Source organism: Cherax quadricarinatus, chromosome 8 (assembly GCF_038502225.1).
Source record: "Cherax quadricarinatus isolate ZL_2023a chromosome 8, ASM3850222v1, whole genome shotgun sequence".
NCBI classification, from domain to species: Eukaryota; Metazoa; Arthropoda; class Malacostraca; order Decapoda; family Parastacidae; genus Cherax; species Cherax quadricarinatus.
In genome coordinates this window covers 40,065,250-40,083,218 of record NC_091299.1, presented here as the reverse complement: position 1 = coordinate 40,083,218, position 17,969 = coordinate 40,065,250, and the positions used below count along the sequence as shown (strand labels likewise).

The 17,969-nt window shown below is 40.5% G+C and overlaps 1 protein-coding gene across 1 annotated transcript in view; it reads right to left on the bottom strand.

The window, feature by feature from the left end:
* Nucleotides 1-17,969, bottom strand: part of LOC128685267 (uncharacterized) — a 209,556-nt gene that overhangs the window by 52,001 nt on the left and 139,586 nt on the right. The gene's annotated exons all lie outside the window — the stretch shown is intronic.

The following is a 17,969-nucleotide window of genomic DNA, read 5'->3' as shown; positions in this document are numbered from 1 at the left end:
GACTAAAGCAATTATTGGGAGAGAAAAGAGGAATTTATAGGCGCATCAAAAGAGGAGAGGTTAACCTTTTTGACTAAGTGAAAAGAAAAAAGAGGGGATTAGAAAGGCTAAATGCGACTATAAAATTAGAGTTGCTAATTAATCAAAGACTAATCCAAAAGGGGTTCTTTCAAGTGTATAGGACAAAAGTCAGCGAAAAAGTGGGACTGCTGAGAACCGGGGATGGACAGCTGACTGTAAATGAGCAGGAAATATGTTCTCTATTTAATGATTATTTCTTGTCAGTCTTTACACAGGAGGACGTAAATGATATCCCAGAAATTGACAGTTATTCAGTTCCTGAGGAAGGAAATAGGGAACGAGGGAAATAGTTATCAAATAGGTAGAAATACTGAAGCAAAAATAAGTCCCCGGGCCTTGATGAGTTATTTTCAAGAGTGCTCAAGGAATACAAGTTATAGCTTAGTCAGCCATTAACGAGCGTGTTTAATGCGCCCTTCCAAACTGGTGTTGTGCCAGAGATGTGAAGGATAACTAATGTAATTCCTATATTTAAAACCATGGGATAAGTTCATTCCATCAAATTACCGCCCAATAACCCTCACGTTTATAGTAGGCAAATTATTAGAATCAATTATAGCTGATATTATTACAAGTCACCTTGAAGAGCATAATTTGATTAATGAATCTCAGCACAGGTTCACGAGATATTGTTCCTGCCTGAATTGGGCAGTAGAGTGTGATAAAGATTATGATTATGTTTAATTGGATTTCAGTAAAGCCTTTCATATAGTACCTCACAAAAGACTTAAGAAAAGTGGCAGCTCATGGTATAAGAGGTAAAGTTCTAACATAGAAAGAAGAGAGGTCCCATTAACGGGTTCAAATCTGAATGGGGATTAATCACTAGTGGCATTGCACAAGGATCAGTTTTAGGCCCATTGTTGTTCATAATTTACATTAATGACCTTGATGACGGAATTACAAATGACATGATCAAATCTGCTGATGATTCAAAAATAGGCCGAATGATTGATTCTGAGAATGTCAATTAGTGTCTTGGTGTGAAAAGTGGCAGATGAAGTTCAACATGTCCTAGTCCTTGGGAATGAGAGTAACCCTCAAAGTTATAAACTAGGTGAAGTAGAGCTGGATCACACAGTGTGTGAAAAGGACTTGGGAGTCATGGTAAGCAGAAACCTTAACCCGTATGAAGACAGACTTAAGGCCTTGAATCATCACTCTCTTGAGAGACGTAGAATGAGAGGTGTATAAGTGGATGATGGGCATAAACAAAGGTGATATTAATAAAATACTAAGGATATCGACTCAGGAAAGAGCCATGAATAACGGATTTAAAATGGGTAAATTTAGATTTAGAAACGATGTATGATAGCAGGGATAACTCAGTGACGGTCCCAGATTTTCGCTTAGATTAAAATGGGCTTAGAGAACACCTATTATCTGTGGACTAGGGCACTAAAACGATCTGTCAATATGACAGCTTTCTAAACACTATACATGCCTCCCAAAGAACGTTTATTCCGTATAAAGAAGTAAAATCGAACAGAAATGACCCGAAATGGATGAATAATAGGCTCAAACATCTTTTAGGCAAGATTATTAATGTAATAAAAAATGAAGTGCTAAACCTACAAGGGCTATACGGCGCAGCAGGGCTAGGAAGAATACAGGGGTATTTGGTAGCAAGAGGGAGAGGTAGAAAGGGCTGCAAGGAGTGCTAGAGGCATCATCATCAAAGTTTGTGCAGTAAATCAGTTGCTGTCAAAAAGTCAACGAGAGAGTCCGAGTTAAAGGAGGGCCCATCAGCAAGGAAGGAACACAAAGTAAGGGTATTAGAGCGGTGACGACGTCGGAGGTAAATTCTGCTTGCTCGTTGATAGAGTGGGCAGTCCAACAGAATATGGCTAACAGAAACTTGAACTTGACAAGTCTCACAGAGTGGAACAGGGCGACTCTCCATGAGATACCCATGAGTAATACAAGTGTGTCCGATGCGAAGACGAAGATGGAGAGAGTTGGGAGACTACTCTTCGCATCGCGTCTTCTTGCCATCGCATCGATGGCAAGAAGACGACCACAAACCTATACTTGGTTTAATAAGAAGTAATTTATTACATAGCAGATCAGACCAACATTGTTGCCAACAGTTGTGAAGGTGGATAGCAATTACAGCAAAATAATGTGTGAATGGAACACCACTATATGAAGCTTGGAGGTTATGTACTGCTGAACGCACAGCAGTGTCTGCCTGTTCATTGCTCTGTACGTCAACATGACCGGGGACCAGACAAAAAAAATATCTTTGTGTTTGCTAGAGATACGGAGAAACCAAAGTTGGATACGAAGAACTGGGAGAATGAGGTGAAACAAATTTTCTTATAATCTGTAAAGCACTAAGGGAGTCTGAAACTACCCCAAATGGTGACACAGACATAGATGCAATACGGATAAGTGCTACGAGAATGGCACACAATTGAGCCCTAAAAATGCTAGTCGAGGATAATAATGCCTTCACACAATGCTGTCCAGAAATACTGCTGCTAACCCGACACCATAGAAGACTTGGAATCATCGGTATACACTGTGATGACATAGGAATGCGATCGTAAGTGGTTAAGAAAAAGAGAGCGAGAAGCCACAGTAGGCAGTTGGGCTTTTCCCCATGGCCACGAACCGTCGGAACTTCCCAAGTGGGGAGGGAAAAGTTAGATGCTAAACTATCATTGAAAGGTGGCAAATGAAAAGAAGACAAGAGCGAATGTAGACAAAGATAAAAGGGACGGAGTAAACAGGGGCGACGAACAAATAAAGAATTTCTACTAACATCCGTTACTATTCTATAAATGGAAGGATTGCGGAGGTCACGATAGCGAATATAATAGCGAAGGCAATGAGCATCACGGCGATCGGTCAAAGATGGAATATTCGCCTCTGCATAGAGGCTCTCAACAAGTGAAAAGCGAAAAGCACCGAAGCATAAACATAATCCCTGGTGATGGATGGGATCAAGGCTAGAAAGAGTTGCAGGAGAGAACGTTGAATATATCTGGCCGCCATAATCGACTTACGATAAAATATGGGGAGAATGTAGTCGAAGGAGAGTTCTACAATCAGTCCCCCATAAAAGATGAGCGAAGGTTTCAAGGAGGTTCAGTCGGCTATGACAAGTTGCCTTCAGAGAGGTAATGTGAGGTTTCCACTTTAACCAACGGTTAAACAGAAGGCCGAGAAACCTGACAGTAACACGCTCAGGGATACGCGAGCCATATAGGTAAAATGGATTATCAGGGGTGATAGGATGTCTAGTGAAAGTAATCTGGTGTGTTTTAGTACTAGAAATTTAAACCCCTGAGTAGTGGCCCAATTGGAAACACGATTGACCGCATGCTGGAGAGAAACTGCAATGAGGTGACAGCCAGCACCTGCACAAACTATAGCAAAATCATTAACATTGAGTGATGACCAAATATATGGAAGAACAGATGCCAGATCATTTATAGCAAGGACAAAAAGTGTGGTACATAGGAAGCTGAAGGTGCTCCTGGGGGACACCATCAGCTTGGAGAAAGTCCGGGGAAAGCTTATTATTAGCCTGAACACGGAAATGTCTCTCAGATAAGAAGTTCTTAAGCAAAAATGGCAGATTGCCTTGGAGGCCTATGGAATGGGTCTGGGCCAAGATGTTATATCTCCAAGTTGTGCCATATGCCTTCTCTAGGTCAAAAAAGATGGCGATAACTAAGTGGTTATTGGCAAAGGCATTACGAACATACATATCTAAGTGAAGTATGGGGTCAATAGTAGAATGGCCTTTACGAAAGCCATATTGGCTAGTGGAGAGACTATTGTCTTTAAATACAACAAACGTTTATTTACAAGACATCCCATCACCTTGTAAACTGCACTGTTAACAGCAATGGGATGGTAGTGGGAAGCATCATGAACTCCTTGTGACCAAATAAGATTAAAGAGTCATAAAAGGACAACAAGGGCTGACTGATGCAAATGCTACAGGAAACGAATATGAATACCGTCATGCCCAGCTGCCGATGATCAGCAAGTGGAGAGTGTTGCCTCCAATTCCGGAAGTGTAAGAGGCACATTATAACACTTGTCTATCATAGAAGAAAAGTCTAAGAGCTCAAACTCTCTGGCAGACTTGGAGGAAATAAACGAGGCGCATATATGGAGCCTCTGAGAGATATGGACAAGATGATTACCAATTTCGGTGGCAATGTCAAGACGGTTTGCTATGGCGACACCAGTAACCCGAAGAATGGGAGCCGGGCCGGGAGTATATTTGCCACTTAGTTTCCATATTTTTTTTCCAGACTGTACTCATAGAGGAAGCCGAAGTGATGGTAGAAACATAATCCCACCACCAAGTGCTTTAACCTTCACGGATGACATGGTGGGCGACCGCTCTCCTCTGTTTAATATCAAGGAGTAGCTCTGTGATTCTATTGTACTGATATCTGCCCCATGCAGCACGTTTCAAAAGTACTGCCTGAGCACAAGCAGGAGATCACCAAGGCACACACCTCTGAGAATGCCTGACCAAGGTTTGGTGAAGCTGCAGTTAAAATGGAAGACGAAGAAGGATCCTCACTAATAGCAGTTTGACGTGAGTAAAGGTCCCAGTTCGCTTGGTCAAATTGCCAGTGTGGGCTGCGAGGAGGTGGTTAATACAACTGAGAAGTAAGGATGATTGAAAAATGATTGCTGTTATGCAAGTCCAGATAAAGTCAAGTGCAGTTGAGGAAGAGCAAAGCCAGAGATCGATGCAAGAGAGATTGAGTACAAGGATCAAAATGGGTGGGAGTACCCGTATTTAAAACATGGAGGGGGACAGAAGTGAGAAAAGCCTCCAATGAATGCTGCGAGAGTCACAGTGAGACACCCCACCCCCTAGAAGAAATGGGGATACATATTGGGGAAGGAGAGACAAACAAAGAACAGATTGTATACCACTTATTCAAGTGGATGTGGGCTGCAGCATAATGGTATGGAATACAATGGACATAAGTGCACTCTCACTAAAGGTTCCATCGGGAAAAGAATCTAATGAATATAATAAAACATAGCCCGAGATGGGATGGATAACAGTGGAGCATAATTTGGGTTCATATAAAGAAACACAAACAGGGGAAAACTGGGAGAGCATCACCTGAAGCTCACCCCATTTACCTCTGAGGCCTCAGATATTCCACTGTAAATAAGCCATGATTTGCAAAGAGAAGGATACAAGAAATCGGAAGGTAGAGGTATCTACGTATGCTGAGGTCAGTGGTCACGTGTGGTCATACCTGCCTAAGCTCTTGGGAGTTAGCATGGAGTGTTACCGAGCACCATGGCTTGTTGTAGTATTTTAGAATCTCAGGTTGAAGCTTTGCATAGATGGGTTTGGGAGTGAGTGTGAGATGGATTTAGCTGGTAAGGAGGAAATGGTCACCAGCAGCGAGAGTGGCAGCCACTTTAAGTGGAAAGTGGTTCACAGTTCAGGAAGAAGGAAGGTAAGGAGGGTTAATAGAGAAGATGTGAAGGTAGGAAATCGATTCTCTGTTCTCCAGGACGAGTGTACTTAGTGGTTAGTGAGGTTGAAGGTACCACTGATTCCCCTGTTAATCAAGGTAAGAATATTATAATTGTGGGAGATTCTCAGATAAGATATATGGACCATGCTTTTTGTAAGAGATAGAAAGGTTAGACAGAGGGCATGTCTCCCAGGAGCTGGTGTTGGTAACATAGTCAGCAGGTTGGATAATATTATGTCAGGTAATGGGAACAAGCCCATTATCTTACTGCTGGGGGTAATGACATTGGGAAGGGCAGGAGACAGGAGCTGCTGGATAAGTACAGGTCAGCCATAGAAGTAGTCAGGTCTAAGGCAGTGGACAATGAATGGATGTCTAGGGCAATTGGTATAAATTGCTGGCTAGATAGGTACTGCAAGGAACTTGCAATCCCATTCATTGATTACTGGGACAAATTCTTTGGCAAATGTGATGTGTATGCAAGAGATGGAGTTCATTCCTCTGGGGTTGGAGTGGTTGCATTAGCAAATTCGATTGAGGGGGTAATTGTTGACTTGTCTAGGACTTTAAACTGATAAATTATAGAGGTATGAGTGTTTGTGGGAAACAATCAGGCGGCAGTATTAGGGGTGAAAACAGCAGATATTACCGGGATACCTCAGGGATATGTTTAAAAGACAATATTCAAAATAAAGTTGCTAGTAAAGGCAAATCAGTTGATCAACAAACAAAGAGAGATAGTAGAGGGCAACGAGTGACTAGCTCCCTTAAGGTTTACTATACAAATAATAGGAGTCTAAGAAATAAGATAGATGAGCTAAGATTACTTGCAAGTGCTGGAAATATAGATATTATTGGTATAACAGAGACTTGGTTCAACCTGAAAGATAGAGAAATGCCTTCTGAATGCAACATACAGGCGATGTATGTCAGCGATAATTTAAATTATCTTAGACATGATATAAGATTAGAAACATCGGACACAGAATCTGTTTGGCTACAATTTCTCGAGGGTCGTGACAAATTAATTTTGGGTGTGATTTATAGGCCCCCAGTAAGCTGGGGGCCTATAACAGTAAGCTGTTATGGGACGAAATTCATAAGGCATCTAGATATGAAAATGTTGTGTAAGTGGGAGATTTTAACTTTAGACAAATTGATTGGAACAATATGACAGGAAATCTTGAGTCTAGTGACTTTCGTGATGTGGTTCAGGATTGCTTTTTAGAACAGGTTGTGTCAGAACCCACTAGAGGAAACAGTCTGCTTGACTTGATTCTTGTCACCAAGGAGCCACTAATTAATAATCTTGAGGTTAATGATGAGCTTGGGGAAAGTGATCACAAATCACTTAGTTTCAATATAGAATGGAATTACCCAGATAACCGCAATGAAATCTCTGTCCCTGACTTTCACTTTGCCGATGTCATGGGACTGAGAAATTACCTGGGTGGGCTAAATTGGGATGACCTGACTATGGGTCAGGGAGGTGATCTTGGTTGACAATATGACGTTTTTCAGAGCATAGTTCTAGCTGCCCAGACAACTTTTGTTCCATGTAGGGGAAATTAGATCTAACAAAAATGATCCCAAATGGATGAACAATAAATTAAAACATCCCATTGGTGAAAAAAGAGGCATATATAGGCGTATCAAAAGAGGGGAGGGGGCAGTTAAGAAATCAATACATTCAATTAAAGAGAGAAATAAAAAAAAAGGAATAAGAAAAGCAAAAAAGGAGTATGAGGCTACGGTTGCAAGGGATTCGAACACTAACCCAAAAGGCTTCTTTCAGGTATACAGAAGTAAGATTAGGGACAAGATTGCCCCACTTAAGAGTAACTCTGGTCAGATCACTGACAGTGACAAGGATATGTAAAGTTTTCAATACTTACTTCCTCTCAGTTTTTACCCAGGAAAATGCTAGTGAAATTCCTGAAATAGATTATGTAGAACAGGACGATAATAAACTATGCACTATTAGGGTAACTAGTGACATGGTCCTCAGACAAATAAAGAAATTAAAACCTTACAAATCCCCAGGTCCTGATGAACTGTTTGCAGTTCATCAGGGCTAATCTTTTCAACATATCACTACAAAATGGCATAGTGCCTGATAAGTGGAAAATGGCAAATGTAATACCTATTTACAAGGCTTGACAATTAAGGCAGGAGGGAGGTAGTCCACAAGATGTATTGGTATGGTCCTCGGCACCACAGGCCATGGACCTGCAATATTTCGCAGGATGGCAAAAACCTTGGGTAGCTTTAAAAAGAGATTGGACAAATATATAATTGGGAGAAATGGGTGTGATTGATGTCGTGGGTACTTGAGTAAATTCTTGGGTAGCGTTGGATAGACGTGGGTTTGACAAGTAGGCCTGCTGCAGTGTTCCTCCATTCTTATGTTCTTATGTTTTGATGCGCCTATAAATTTATCTCTTTTCTCCCAATAAGTGCTTTAGTCTATTGTTAATCCATCTGAGAATATTCTTATTTGACCTAATTCTTCTCATGGGAATATATATATTCTGTGTACGTAGTACATTATTAAGAAAAAATTCATAAATGCACATCCCTTGGTTATCGTATGATCAACGTCAATGAAATCATTAGCTAGAATACCTCAATCGAGATTACATAGGTGTTTCCTAAGTCCATTATAATTAGCAAAACGAAAATCGGATACTTTATTGTGCTATTATTCACGTAATTTGTGATCACTTGCGCCAAGTTCTTCAGTGATCTCCAGATTATTTATGAGTGTTTCTAAACTTGACAATACTAAGTCAAGCAAATTATTACCTCTGGTAGGCTCTGTTACACACTGTTTGAGAAAGCAGTCCTGAACTACTTCCAGAAAGTCACTGAACTCCAGATAAGTCAAAGACGTCCAGTCAATTTGACTAAAGTTAAAATTTTCTACTATCACTACGTTGTTGTGTCTAGAGGCCCTACCAGTTACGTCCCAAAGAAGTCTCCCTCTATCGTTATCCAAACCTGAAGGTCGGTATATTACACCCAGAATTAGTTCTTAACTTTCTAGAAATTCTACCCAAATAGATTCTGTTACTAATCCATCTATTTTTATACCATTTTTTATGCAAAAATTTATATTTTCTGGTACATATAGTGCAACTCCACCACTTTTCCTGTTATAAACCATACCACGGGCGGAGATAGAACCCGCGATCAGAGAGTCTCAAAACTCCAGACCGTCGCATTAGCATCTATCTACATGGAACAACTTAAGCCCTTGATTATGACACTCAGCAATCAAACTCATCTCTTTAAATTATACCATGTTTCAGTTATTGCAATGACATCAAGCTTCCCAGCATATGCTACCAAACTTAACTCATTAAATTTATTTCTTTTTTCGACTACAAATATAATACACATTAATATGCTTTTTTCTTCTGCACATTTTTCATTTTCAGTTTTCTTTTATACAAGTTCTGTTATCATCATTACCCAGTGTTACTTGATGACAGTTATTTTTAAGATAATGTCAAAATAATAATGTCAAAGCCTACATCAGTATTCCCACACTCATAATTTACCATTTCTAAACCCATACTTCTAACTAATCTTAGTCTAAAATCCTAACAACACCCTGAACTGAGCTAGCGTGAAAACCCACACCTGCCCTGGATAAGTGAACCCCATCCCTGGCATATATGCTTTTCTGCCAAAGAAGTGGTCTCAGTTATCGATAAATGGTACTGCATTATCCTTAAAGTGTTTGTCCAGCCAATAATTTATACCAATGCTTTGGACAACCATTCATTTCCAACATTCTCTTCTTGGCCAAATGCCACATATAACAAGGCTCCCACCCTTTTTCCTAATAATGTCTATTGCTAGCAGGGCTGCATCTGCTCTATTTACCACCTCCCTAGTTAAGAACGATAATGAATTTGTTGAGTTGGGCATAAGAATTAACTGGGCGTCTACACTGCAAACTGAATTGTTTGTAATCCTAATGGCCCTAAAGCTAACTTGTGATGCTGAGCTTGACTGTCAAGCTTAGCATCACAAGTTAGCTTTAGTGCCATTAGGAATCATTACTGATTCTGTGTCATCATTGAGGGCTCTTGACTCATATAATGACTAACAGCATGCTCATTAGAGAAGCCAGGTACAGATACTCAAAAATCCGAGAGAAAGAAATCAATGTACATTGGATTACTCCTTCATGATAAAGATGATATGTTTGCTAAGAAGAGTACCCTGAAGGAGAATGTAGAACATAACTTTGCTATATCTGTGTCTAGCATTAGGAATAATATTAGGAAAAATTAAATAATGAAAATAAATGTTACAGGAATGCAATTAGACACCTGAGTAGATATATAACCCACAATGATAACATGAACGTAGATAACAATGCTTATGGAGCAACTTGCAATGTTAACAGACTGACTGATGTTGTAGTGGCCAAGCTTAGGCTTGGTTACAAGCTCTTCTGGCTGTTTGGGAGACACACAGATGATGATCAAACCAAATGCAAGTGAACTTCAGATATAAATTCAATTGTTCTCCTGTTAACTCTTTGGGGCCTAGTTCCTAGGCCTTCTGTGTATCCATTTACTCTTGCACTACCGTCCACAGGATGCATATGAAGTGCACAATAAACTAGCCAATTCAGTGGCAAAATCTCTAATCTCTACATCATTGCCTCCAGCACTGAAGCAGATAATAAGATTGATCCCATTACCTTTCATGATGTTGTCAAGCAGACTAACAATTTCCTCTATCCCAGCCCCTGGAAAGCAAACCCTCTGTCTTCTATTCCTATCCATGTATCTAATCTGACTGTCCTCAACAATCACAATATTCATACCTTCCTTGGTGTTCTTTGTCATGTCGTTCCCAATAGTCGACTCACATTCGTCGGATAGCACGGAGAAGTTGTTTGAAATTTCCACAGTAGTCCGCCAGTTCTTCGCCGTTTCTATCTCACCATGCATTCTCTTGATCCTCAGCATCGCTCCATGTTGTCTGGACACGTTCCTTTCTTGACTCGAGAATACACAACAGGATTACTACGAATCTCTTGTTTTCCTCCGTCAGTCGTCATATCTAGATCTTAGCCACCGTTAGAGCCTTCTTAAGCTGCTGGCAAAGTTGCTCAATAGAGGACATCTTGGATAAGTTTCAAAGTGAGCACACTAGACACGTCTTCACAGAGCAAAGTACACATCAGCATTTTCTGGGGATTTTTAATCAAAAATTTTAGTATATCAAGATTTTTAAATACAACTTTGATATTAAAATTCCTTAGTGTAGAAGGTATATCAAGAAAGTTTTCTTGGTAAGGGGGAAACATAAGAACATAAGAAAGGAGGAACACTGCAGCAGGCCTGTTGGCCCATACTTGGCAGGTCCTTTACAATCCATCCCACTAACAAAACGTTTGCCCAACCCAATTTTCAATGCCACCCAAGAAATAAGCTCTGATAACTCAAATCCAACCCCTCTCACTCATGTATTTATCCAACCTATATTTGAAACTACCCAAAGTCCTAGTAGCCTCAATAACCCAGTTAGGTAGACTGTTCCACTCATTAACTACCCTATTTCCAAACCAATACTTTCCTACATCCCTTCTAAATCTAAACTTGTCCAATTTGAATCCATTACTGCGGGTTCTCTCCTGGAGAGATATCCTCAAGACCTTGTTAATATCCCCTTTATTAATACCTATCTTCCACTTATACACTTCGATCAGGTCTCCCCTCATTCTTCGTCTAACAAGTGAATGTAACTTAAGAGTCTTCAATCTTTCTTCATAAGGAAGATTTCTAATGCTATGTATTAATTTAGTCATCCTTCGCTGAATGTTTTCTAACGAATTTATGTCCATTCTGTAATATGGAGACCAGAACTGAGCTGCATAATCTAGGTGAGGCCTTACTAATGATGTTTAAAGCTGCAGTATAACCTCTGGACTTCTGTTGCTTACACTTCTTGAAATAAATCCCAATTATCTATTTGCCTTATTACGCACGCTTAGGCACTGCTGTCTTGGTTTAAGGTTGCTGCTTACCATAACCCCCAAATCTTTTTCGCATTCTATACGGCTAAGTTCAACATTATTAAGCTGGTAGGTGCTAGGGTTATGGACATTTCCGAGCTTTAGAATTTTACATTTATCTACATTGAACTGCATCTGCCACTTTTCTGACCACGAATTGAGTTTGTCTAAATCCTCCTGAAGTTGTGAGACATCAACGTCTGAATCGATTATCCTACCTATCTTCGTGTCATCAGCAAATTTGCTTATGTCACTAATAATTCCCTCGTCAAGGTCGTTTATATATATTATAAACAACAATGGGCCTAAAACTGATCCCTGCGGAACGCCACTTGTTACAGATCCCCACTCAGATTTAACCCCATTTATGCACACTCTCTGCTTCCTATTAGCGAGCCATGACTCGATCCATGACAGCATTTTTCCCCCAATGCCATGAGCAGCTACTTTCTTCAAAAGTCTCTGATGTGGTACTCTATCAAAAGCCTTACTAAAATCTAAATATACAATATCGAATTCTTTATTCTGATCAACGGCCTCAAAAGCTTTGCTGAAGAAGGTTAATAAATTAGTTAGGCAGGAACGGCCCCTGGTGAAACCTTGTTGAGTATCATTAATCAAATTATGCCTATCGAGATGGCTTCTTATATTATCAGCTATAACTGACTCTAGTAATTTGCCTACAATTGAGGTCAGGCTTATTGGGCGGTAATTTGACGGTAACGACTTGTCCCCTGCTTTAAAAATAGGAATTACTTTAGCCATCTTCAACATATCAGGCACTACACCTGTTTGAAGAGATAAATTAAAAATATTAGTTATAGGTTCACAGAGTTCCACTTTACACTCTTTAAGAACCCTTGAAAACAGTTCATCAGGGCCCGGGGATTTATTTTGCTTTAACCGGTCTATCTGTTTGATAACCATATCGCTAGTGACTGTGATATTGCATAATTTATCATCTTCAAGCCCACTATAAAAATTAATTACTGGGATACTGTCAGTGTCTTCCTGAGTGAAAACCGAGAGAAAATAATTATTAAGAATAGAACACATTTCATTCTCCTTCCTTGTGGCTTAGCGCTTCTTTTTGATTATAATAATAATAATTCATTCTCCTTGTCAGTGAGATGCCCAGAGTTATTTTTAAGGGGATCTATCTTAACTCTAACTTTTGTTCTATAAACCTGGAAAAAACCTTTTGGGTTAGTTTTAGAATCCCTAACAACTTTAATTTCATAGTCCCGTTTAGCCTTTCTTATCCCCTTTTTAACGTCCCTCTTAATGTCAATATATTGATTCATAAGATGATTCTCACCTCTTTTGATGCGCCTATAAATTCCTTTCATCTGTCCTAAAAGATATTTGAGCCTATTATTAATCCATCTGGGGTCATTTCTATTCGATCTAATTTCCTTATATGGGATAAATGTCCTTTGGGCAGCATGTATTGTGTTTAGAAAACTGTCATATTGATAGCTCTCTTCGTTACCCCAGTCAACAGATGATAAGTGTTCTCTAAGCCCATTGTAATCTGCTAAGCGAAAATCTGGAACTGTTACTGAGTTATCCCTACTATCATACTTCCATTCAATGCTAAAAGTAATTGATTTGTGGCCGCTAGCACCGAGTTCCTTTAAAATTTCTAAATTATTAACAAGGGATTCATTGTTTGCCAGAACTAAGTCAAGCAGGTTATTTCCCCTTGTAGGCTCTGTCACAAACTGCTTCAAAAAACAATCCTGAACTACTTCTAAGAAGTCGTTTGATTCTAAATTCCCAGTCAAGAAATTCCAATCAATATGACTAAAGTTAAAGTCTCCTAGAATTACTACGTTATCGTGCCTGGTGGCCTTAACAATTTCCTCCCATAGTAGTCTCCCTTAGTCCCTATCTAAGTTTGGGGGACGGTATATTACACCTAAAATCAATTTTACATGTCCCTCTAAAAATTCTATCCAAACAGACTCAGTATGGGTTTTAAACTTTATACCTGTTTTTATGCAACAGTTCAAGCGATCTCGGACATACAGTGCCACCCCACCCCCCTTCCCGATACTTCTGTCCACTTGGAACAATTTAAAACCCTGTATGTGACATTCAGCAGGCATGTCCCGATGTTTTGTATTGAACAACATTTTGATTTGAATAAGGTTGTTTGTGTTTTTTTGAATTGTAAAAAAATTACAACCTCATTCAACTAAAAATATTTTAGTTCTCCCTTACCACGAAAACTTTCTTGATATACCTTCCCTACCTACGAATTTTAATATCAAAGTTGCATTTAAAAATCTTGATACAGAAAAAAAACTTTACCTAACTACGAAGGTTGCTGAGGGAAAAAAAAATCAGTGGCATTGTACTACCTACGAGACACCAGTAGAAGTAACCAACTCGTTCATGGAAACGAATATCAGTGATACTTAAGTGTGTTTTGAACAAATGTAGTGATTGAGGTGAGCACTAGCAGGCCTATGTACTGACTTGGCCTATGTACTAGTATGGCTAGTCCGTCAGAAAGAGCGTGGGCAGCCATGGCAATGTCCTTGAAGGTGATCTTGATCATTGATGAGGCGTTTGGTACCTTTGTAATGATTTCCAATGAAACGCAGATGTTCTGTTCCTCGATGGATGACTTGAGTTCTTCGCCTGAGAGGGCAGTGACGATTCTGTCAAGACGTTTCATGAAGACGGAATGTTACGTCAAGAAACCCTTGTGGTTTAGCGCTGCCTTTTGATAATAATAATAATAATAATAATAATAATAATAATAATGATAATAATAATAATAATAATAATAATAATAATAATAATAATAATAATAATAATAATAATAATAATAATCCGCCTTCAAGTAAGGAGAGGTGGAGATTTCATATCCTCAGCCATGCAGTGTCTTGATGGCAAATGAGGAAAATGTGGACACCCGTCTGTTCCAACACAAATGTCAACATATTATAATAGTTGGTAACCTCAACCAACATCTTATACAGAGGGACTTTGATGATATTCATGCAGTGTTTGACATGAGAAACTTTGCTGATTTCCCTACTCACATCTCTGGCTTCTCCCTCGACCCAGTAGTGAGTTATCTGTCAGAAGGCATGTTCACTTGCCAACAAGCTTGCTTTTACGTCACTGAGAATTCCAACAGAATGAGGTGAGGAATCCACACGAATAACCTGGCTGTTGGGAAAGAGGAAACAGGCCAGCCCTTTGCTCTGAGCTCGCCATCTCCGACTGGAATGCTTTTCTCCAAGGTGATGTTGACAACCACTGCACACATCCTTAATCTACAACGAAAGCTCATCCCTCACCGGCAGTACATGACGAAGCCTACAGATCAACCTTGGTTCGGGTTTCGTAGTAGAGAGGCTGCTACTACTAAGTACATGGTTTGGTGAAGGTATAAGAGACATACCACTACCTATAACAGGAACTTACATAGGCATATGAGTGAAGTTCAAAAGTGGGTCATCTCTAAATGGGAGCGGGACACAAAAAGAGAGCTAGCATCAGGTACAGTGGGCTCCAAAACCTAGTGGTTCTTGGTCAAAGACAAACAAGGTTATCTGCCTGGTGAACTTATTCCACTTCTAAATCGACAAGATGGGACCACCTCTACCAGTAGTCAGGAGAAAGCTGACCTCTTTGCAAGTTCTAGATCCAGCAAGTGACCCTCCTTGGCTAGCTGCAAGAACTGTGTCAAAGCTGTCAGGGGTGACAATAAAGCAGGAGGAGGTGCATCGTCTTCTTAAATCGCTGGACCAAGAAAAGGCTGTGGGCCCAGACATATTGAGCCCAAGATTGCTGAGTAGATGTGTAGACCAGCTGGGAGCAACTCTAACTCGCATCTTTCGGCACTGCCTAGTATAGTGTAAATGGCCTTTCTCTGTGGAACAAGGTAAATGTAGTCCCAGTTCACAAAAAGAAGAGCAGAGCAGAAATCAGCAACTACAGACCAGTGTCACTCCTGTCAATCACTGGCAAGATCCTTGAGACAAAAATCTCACGACAAATGACAGAGTTTTTTTGACTACCACTCACTGCTTTGTAACCGTCAATATGGCTTCAGGAAAGTTTACTGTGCTGTTGATCTATTGTTAAACCTCTCCACTTAGTGGCACCAGTTACTGGATGAATCCAAAGTCAGCTGTGTGGTAGCACTGAACATTGCTGGCGCTTTCGACCGAGTATGGCACCAGGGCCTCTTGGCAGATCTGCAAATACTGGGAATTGCAGGATCTACACTATGTCTCCTCAGTGATTACCTTCTCAGTGGGACAGAATCAGCAAGACGTCCTATTGGGGAAGTGTTCCACAGGGAAGTGTGGTTGGGCCATTGTTATGGAATGTCTACTTCAGAGGCCTACTTCATCTCATGTGAACCTCATGCATATGCAGACGACTGTACTCTGATATTTACTTATCCAACCGCTCTATGCTACATCAATCACCAGCTAAGAGCTATATCAGCCTGAGAAAATCAATGGAAGGTAACATTTGCTCCTGAGAAAACTCAAGTGATGATGATCTCCAGGTACCATGATGGTAATGCCGCAGCAGTAGTAAGTGTGAATGGGAGTGTGTTGGTACCTGGGGACGAAGTTGATATCCTTGGGGTGAAATCTGACACCAAACTGACGATGAAGAAACACGCTGTAAATCTTGCAAACAAGGCAGCCAGGAAGCTTACAGTACTTCGACATATCTCGCATCTGCTCAACAACAAAGGTTGCAAGATCACAAGTAGGCTCACACCTTGAGTATGCTCCACTTTCCTTGGTTGCCTGCCCCCCTTCTCATCTGCGACTGCTTAACAGAGTACAGAACAGAGCAAGACGACTCGTCTCTCGCCTGTACCCAACCTGGATAGATCTGTCATTTCAGCAGAACCTTCAACATCGGAGAGATGTGGAAGGCCTCACTGTAATGTACAAGGCCGATATTGTCAAAGTACCACACTTGGCTCTACTCTGAGGATAGCGAGAAGTAATCTACATAACAAGACGGGCAGAAAGCATCAACTTCACTCTGACTGTACCTTTCTCCAGAACATCACTTCATCTGAGATCATTTATTCCTAGGATGACTTGAGTCCGGAACATGTACAGCATAATGACATTAATGAAATAAAGATACCTAACTGTTGCATATGTGTCTTACCTAACAATCTGTCGGTATTTTATACCATTTTAATATTAGCTTGGTTCCCAGGAGCTGAGCTAAATGAAAACAGTAGTACATATATCAAAGATTATGAATCTCCTCCAGCTCCTCTGAAGCTGGACGGGAACCAAATATACAGCAAGCATTTCCCCTCTGGATGACCATGCTGAGACCCTGGAACATGAACGTGGCCACCCTTGGATCCCTAGTGAATTCATTGAGTTCGGAACTCAGTCCTTTGAGGAAATGTGTGGCGTTCTTTTCCAGTTAACTTAGGATCTTCGATCCCATTGGGACAAACTGATACGAATGTGCTGATGGTTTAGGTCTTTGTACTTGCTGATCTTGTACTCGCTCTTGTGATCCGCAGCACCTCCTTGTTGCCCAATGCTGTAACGGATGTAGGTGTCAGCCAGAGTCGACATGCAGGTAATGTCCCATGCTAAAAGTCTGCCATTCTTTTATAAATGGTGATTCCGTTGGGGTGTTTGCGGAACTGAGGGTATTGCTGGATGCTAGGCATCGGGGATCTCTCTCAGCCGGGCACCCAGCTGAAGCAGATCAATGGTTACGACATTTCATACCTGTCATGAGCGGTTTTTAGGACATCATTGTGGAGTATTATAGTGCACCATGGCTTGCTTTTGTGGTGTCTTAGAGTCTGAGTTCAAAGTGCAAGGTGTAGGTTCTACTTCCCAAGCAGGAAAGTAAGATACAAAAAAATTACCAGGATAAGTGTAGCATTGAATGTGACGTGGTTTAGGTTATGGAACATAAACAGGTTACCAGCAGTTAGGAACACACTGGGTAGAAGTTTCCAGTAAAGAAAGAAACACCGAAGTGAGGAAGGTTAAAAGAGAGGATTCGAAGGTTGGAATTTGCTTCTCTGTTCTTCAGGACGATTGTACTTCGATGATCAGAGAAAATATAAGTACCACTAACTCTTCTGCTAATAAAGGTGGAAATATCCTTGTGGTTGGTAACACAGATAAGATATATTGACTGTGCTTTCTGAAAGAGATAGTAAGGTGAGACAAAGGGTGTTTCCCAGGAGCCGGTGTTGGTAATATAATTAATAGGTTGGTTAATATCATGTCAGGTAAGAGGAACAAGCCCATTATCTGCTTCAGTGATGGTGGAAAGGGCAGGACAGGAGACATGAGCTACTAATAAGTACAGGATAGCTATAGATTTAATTAGGT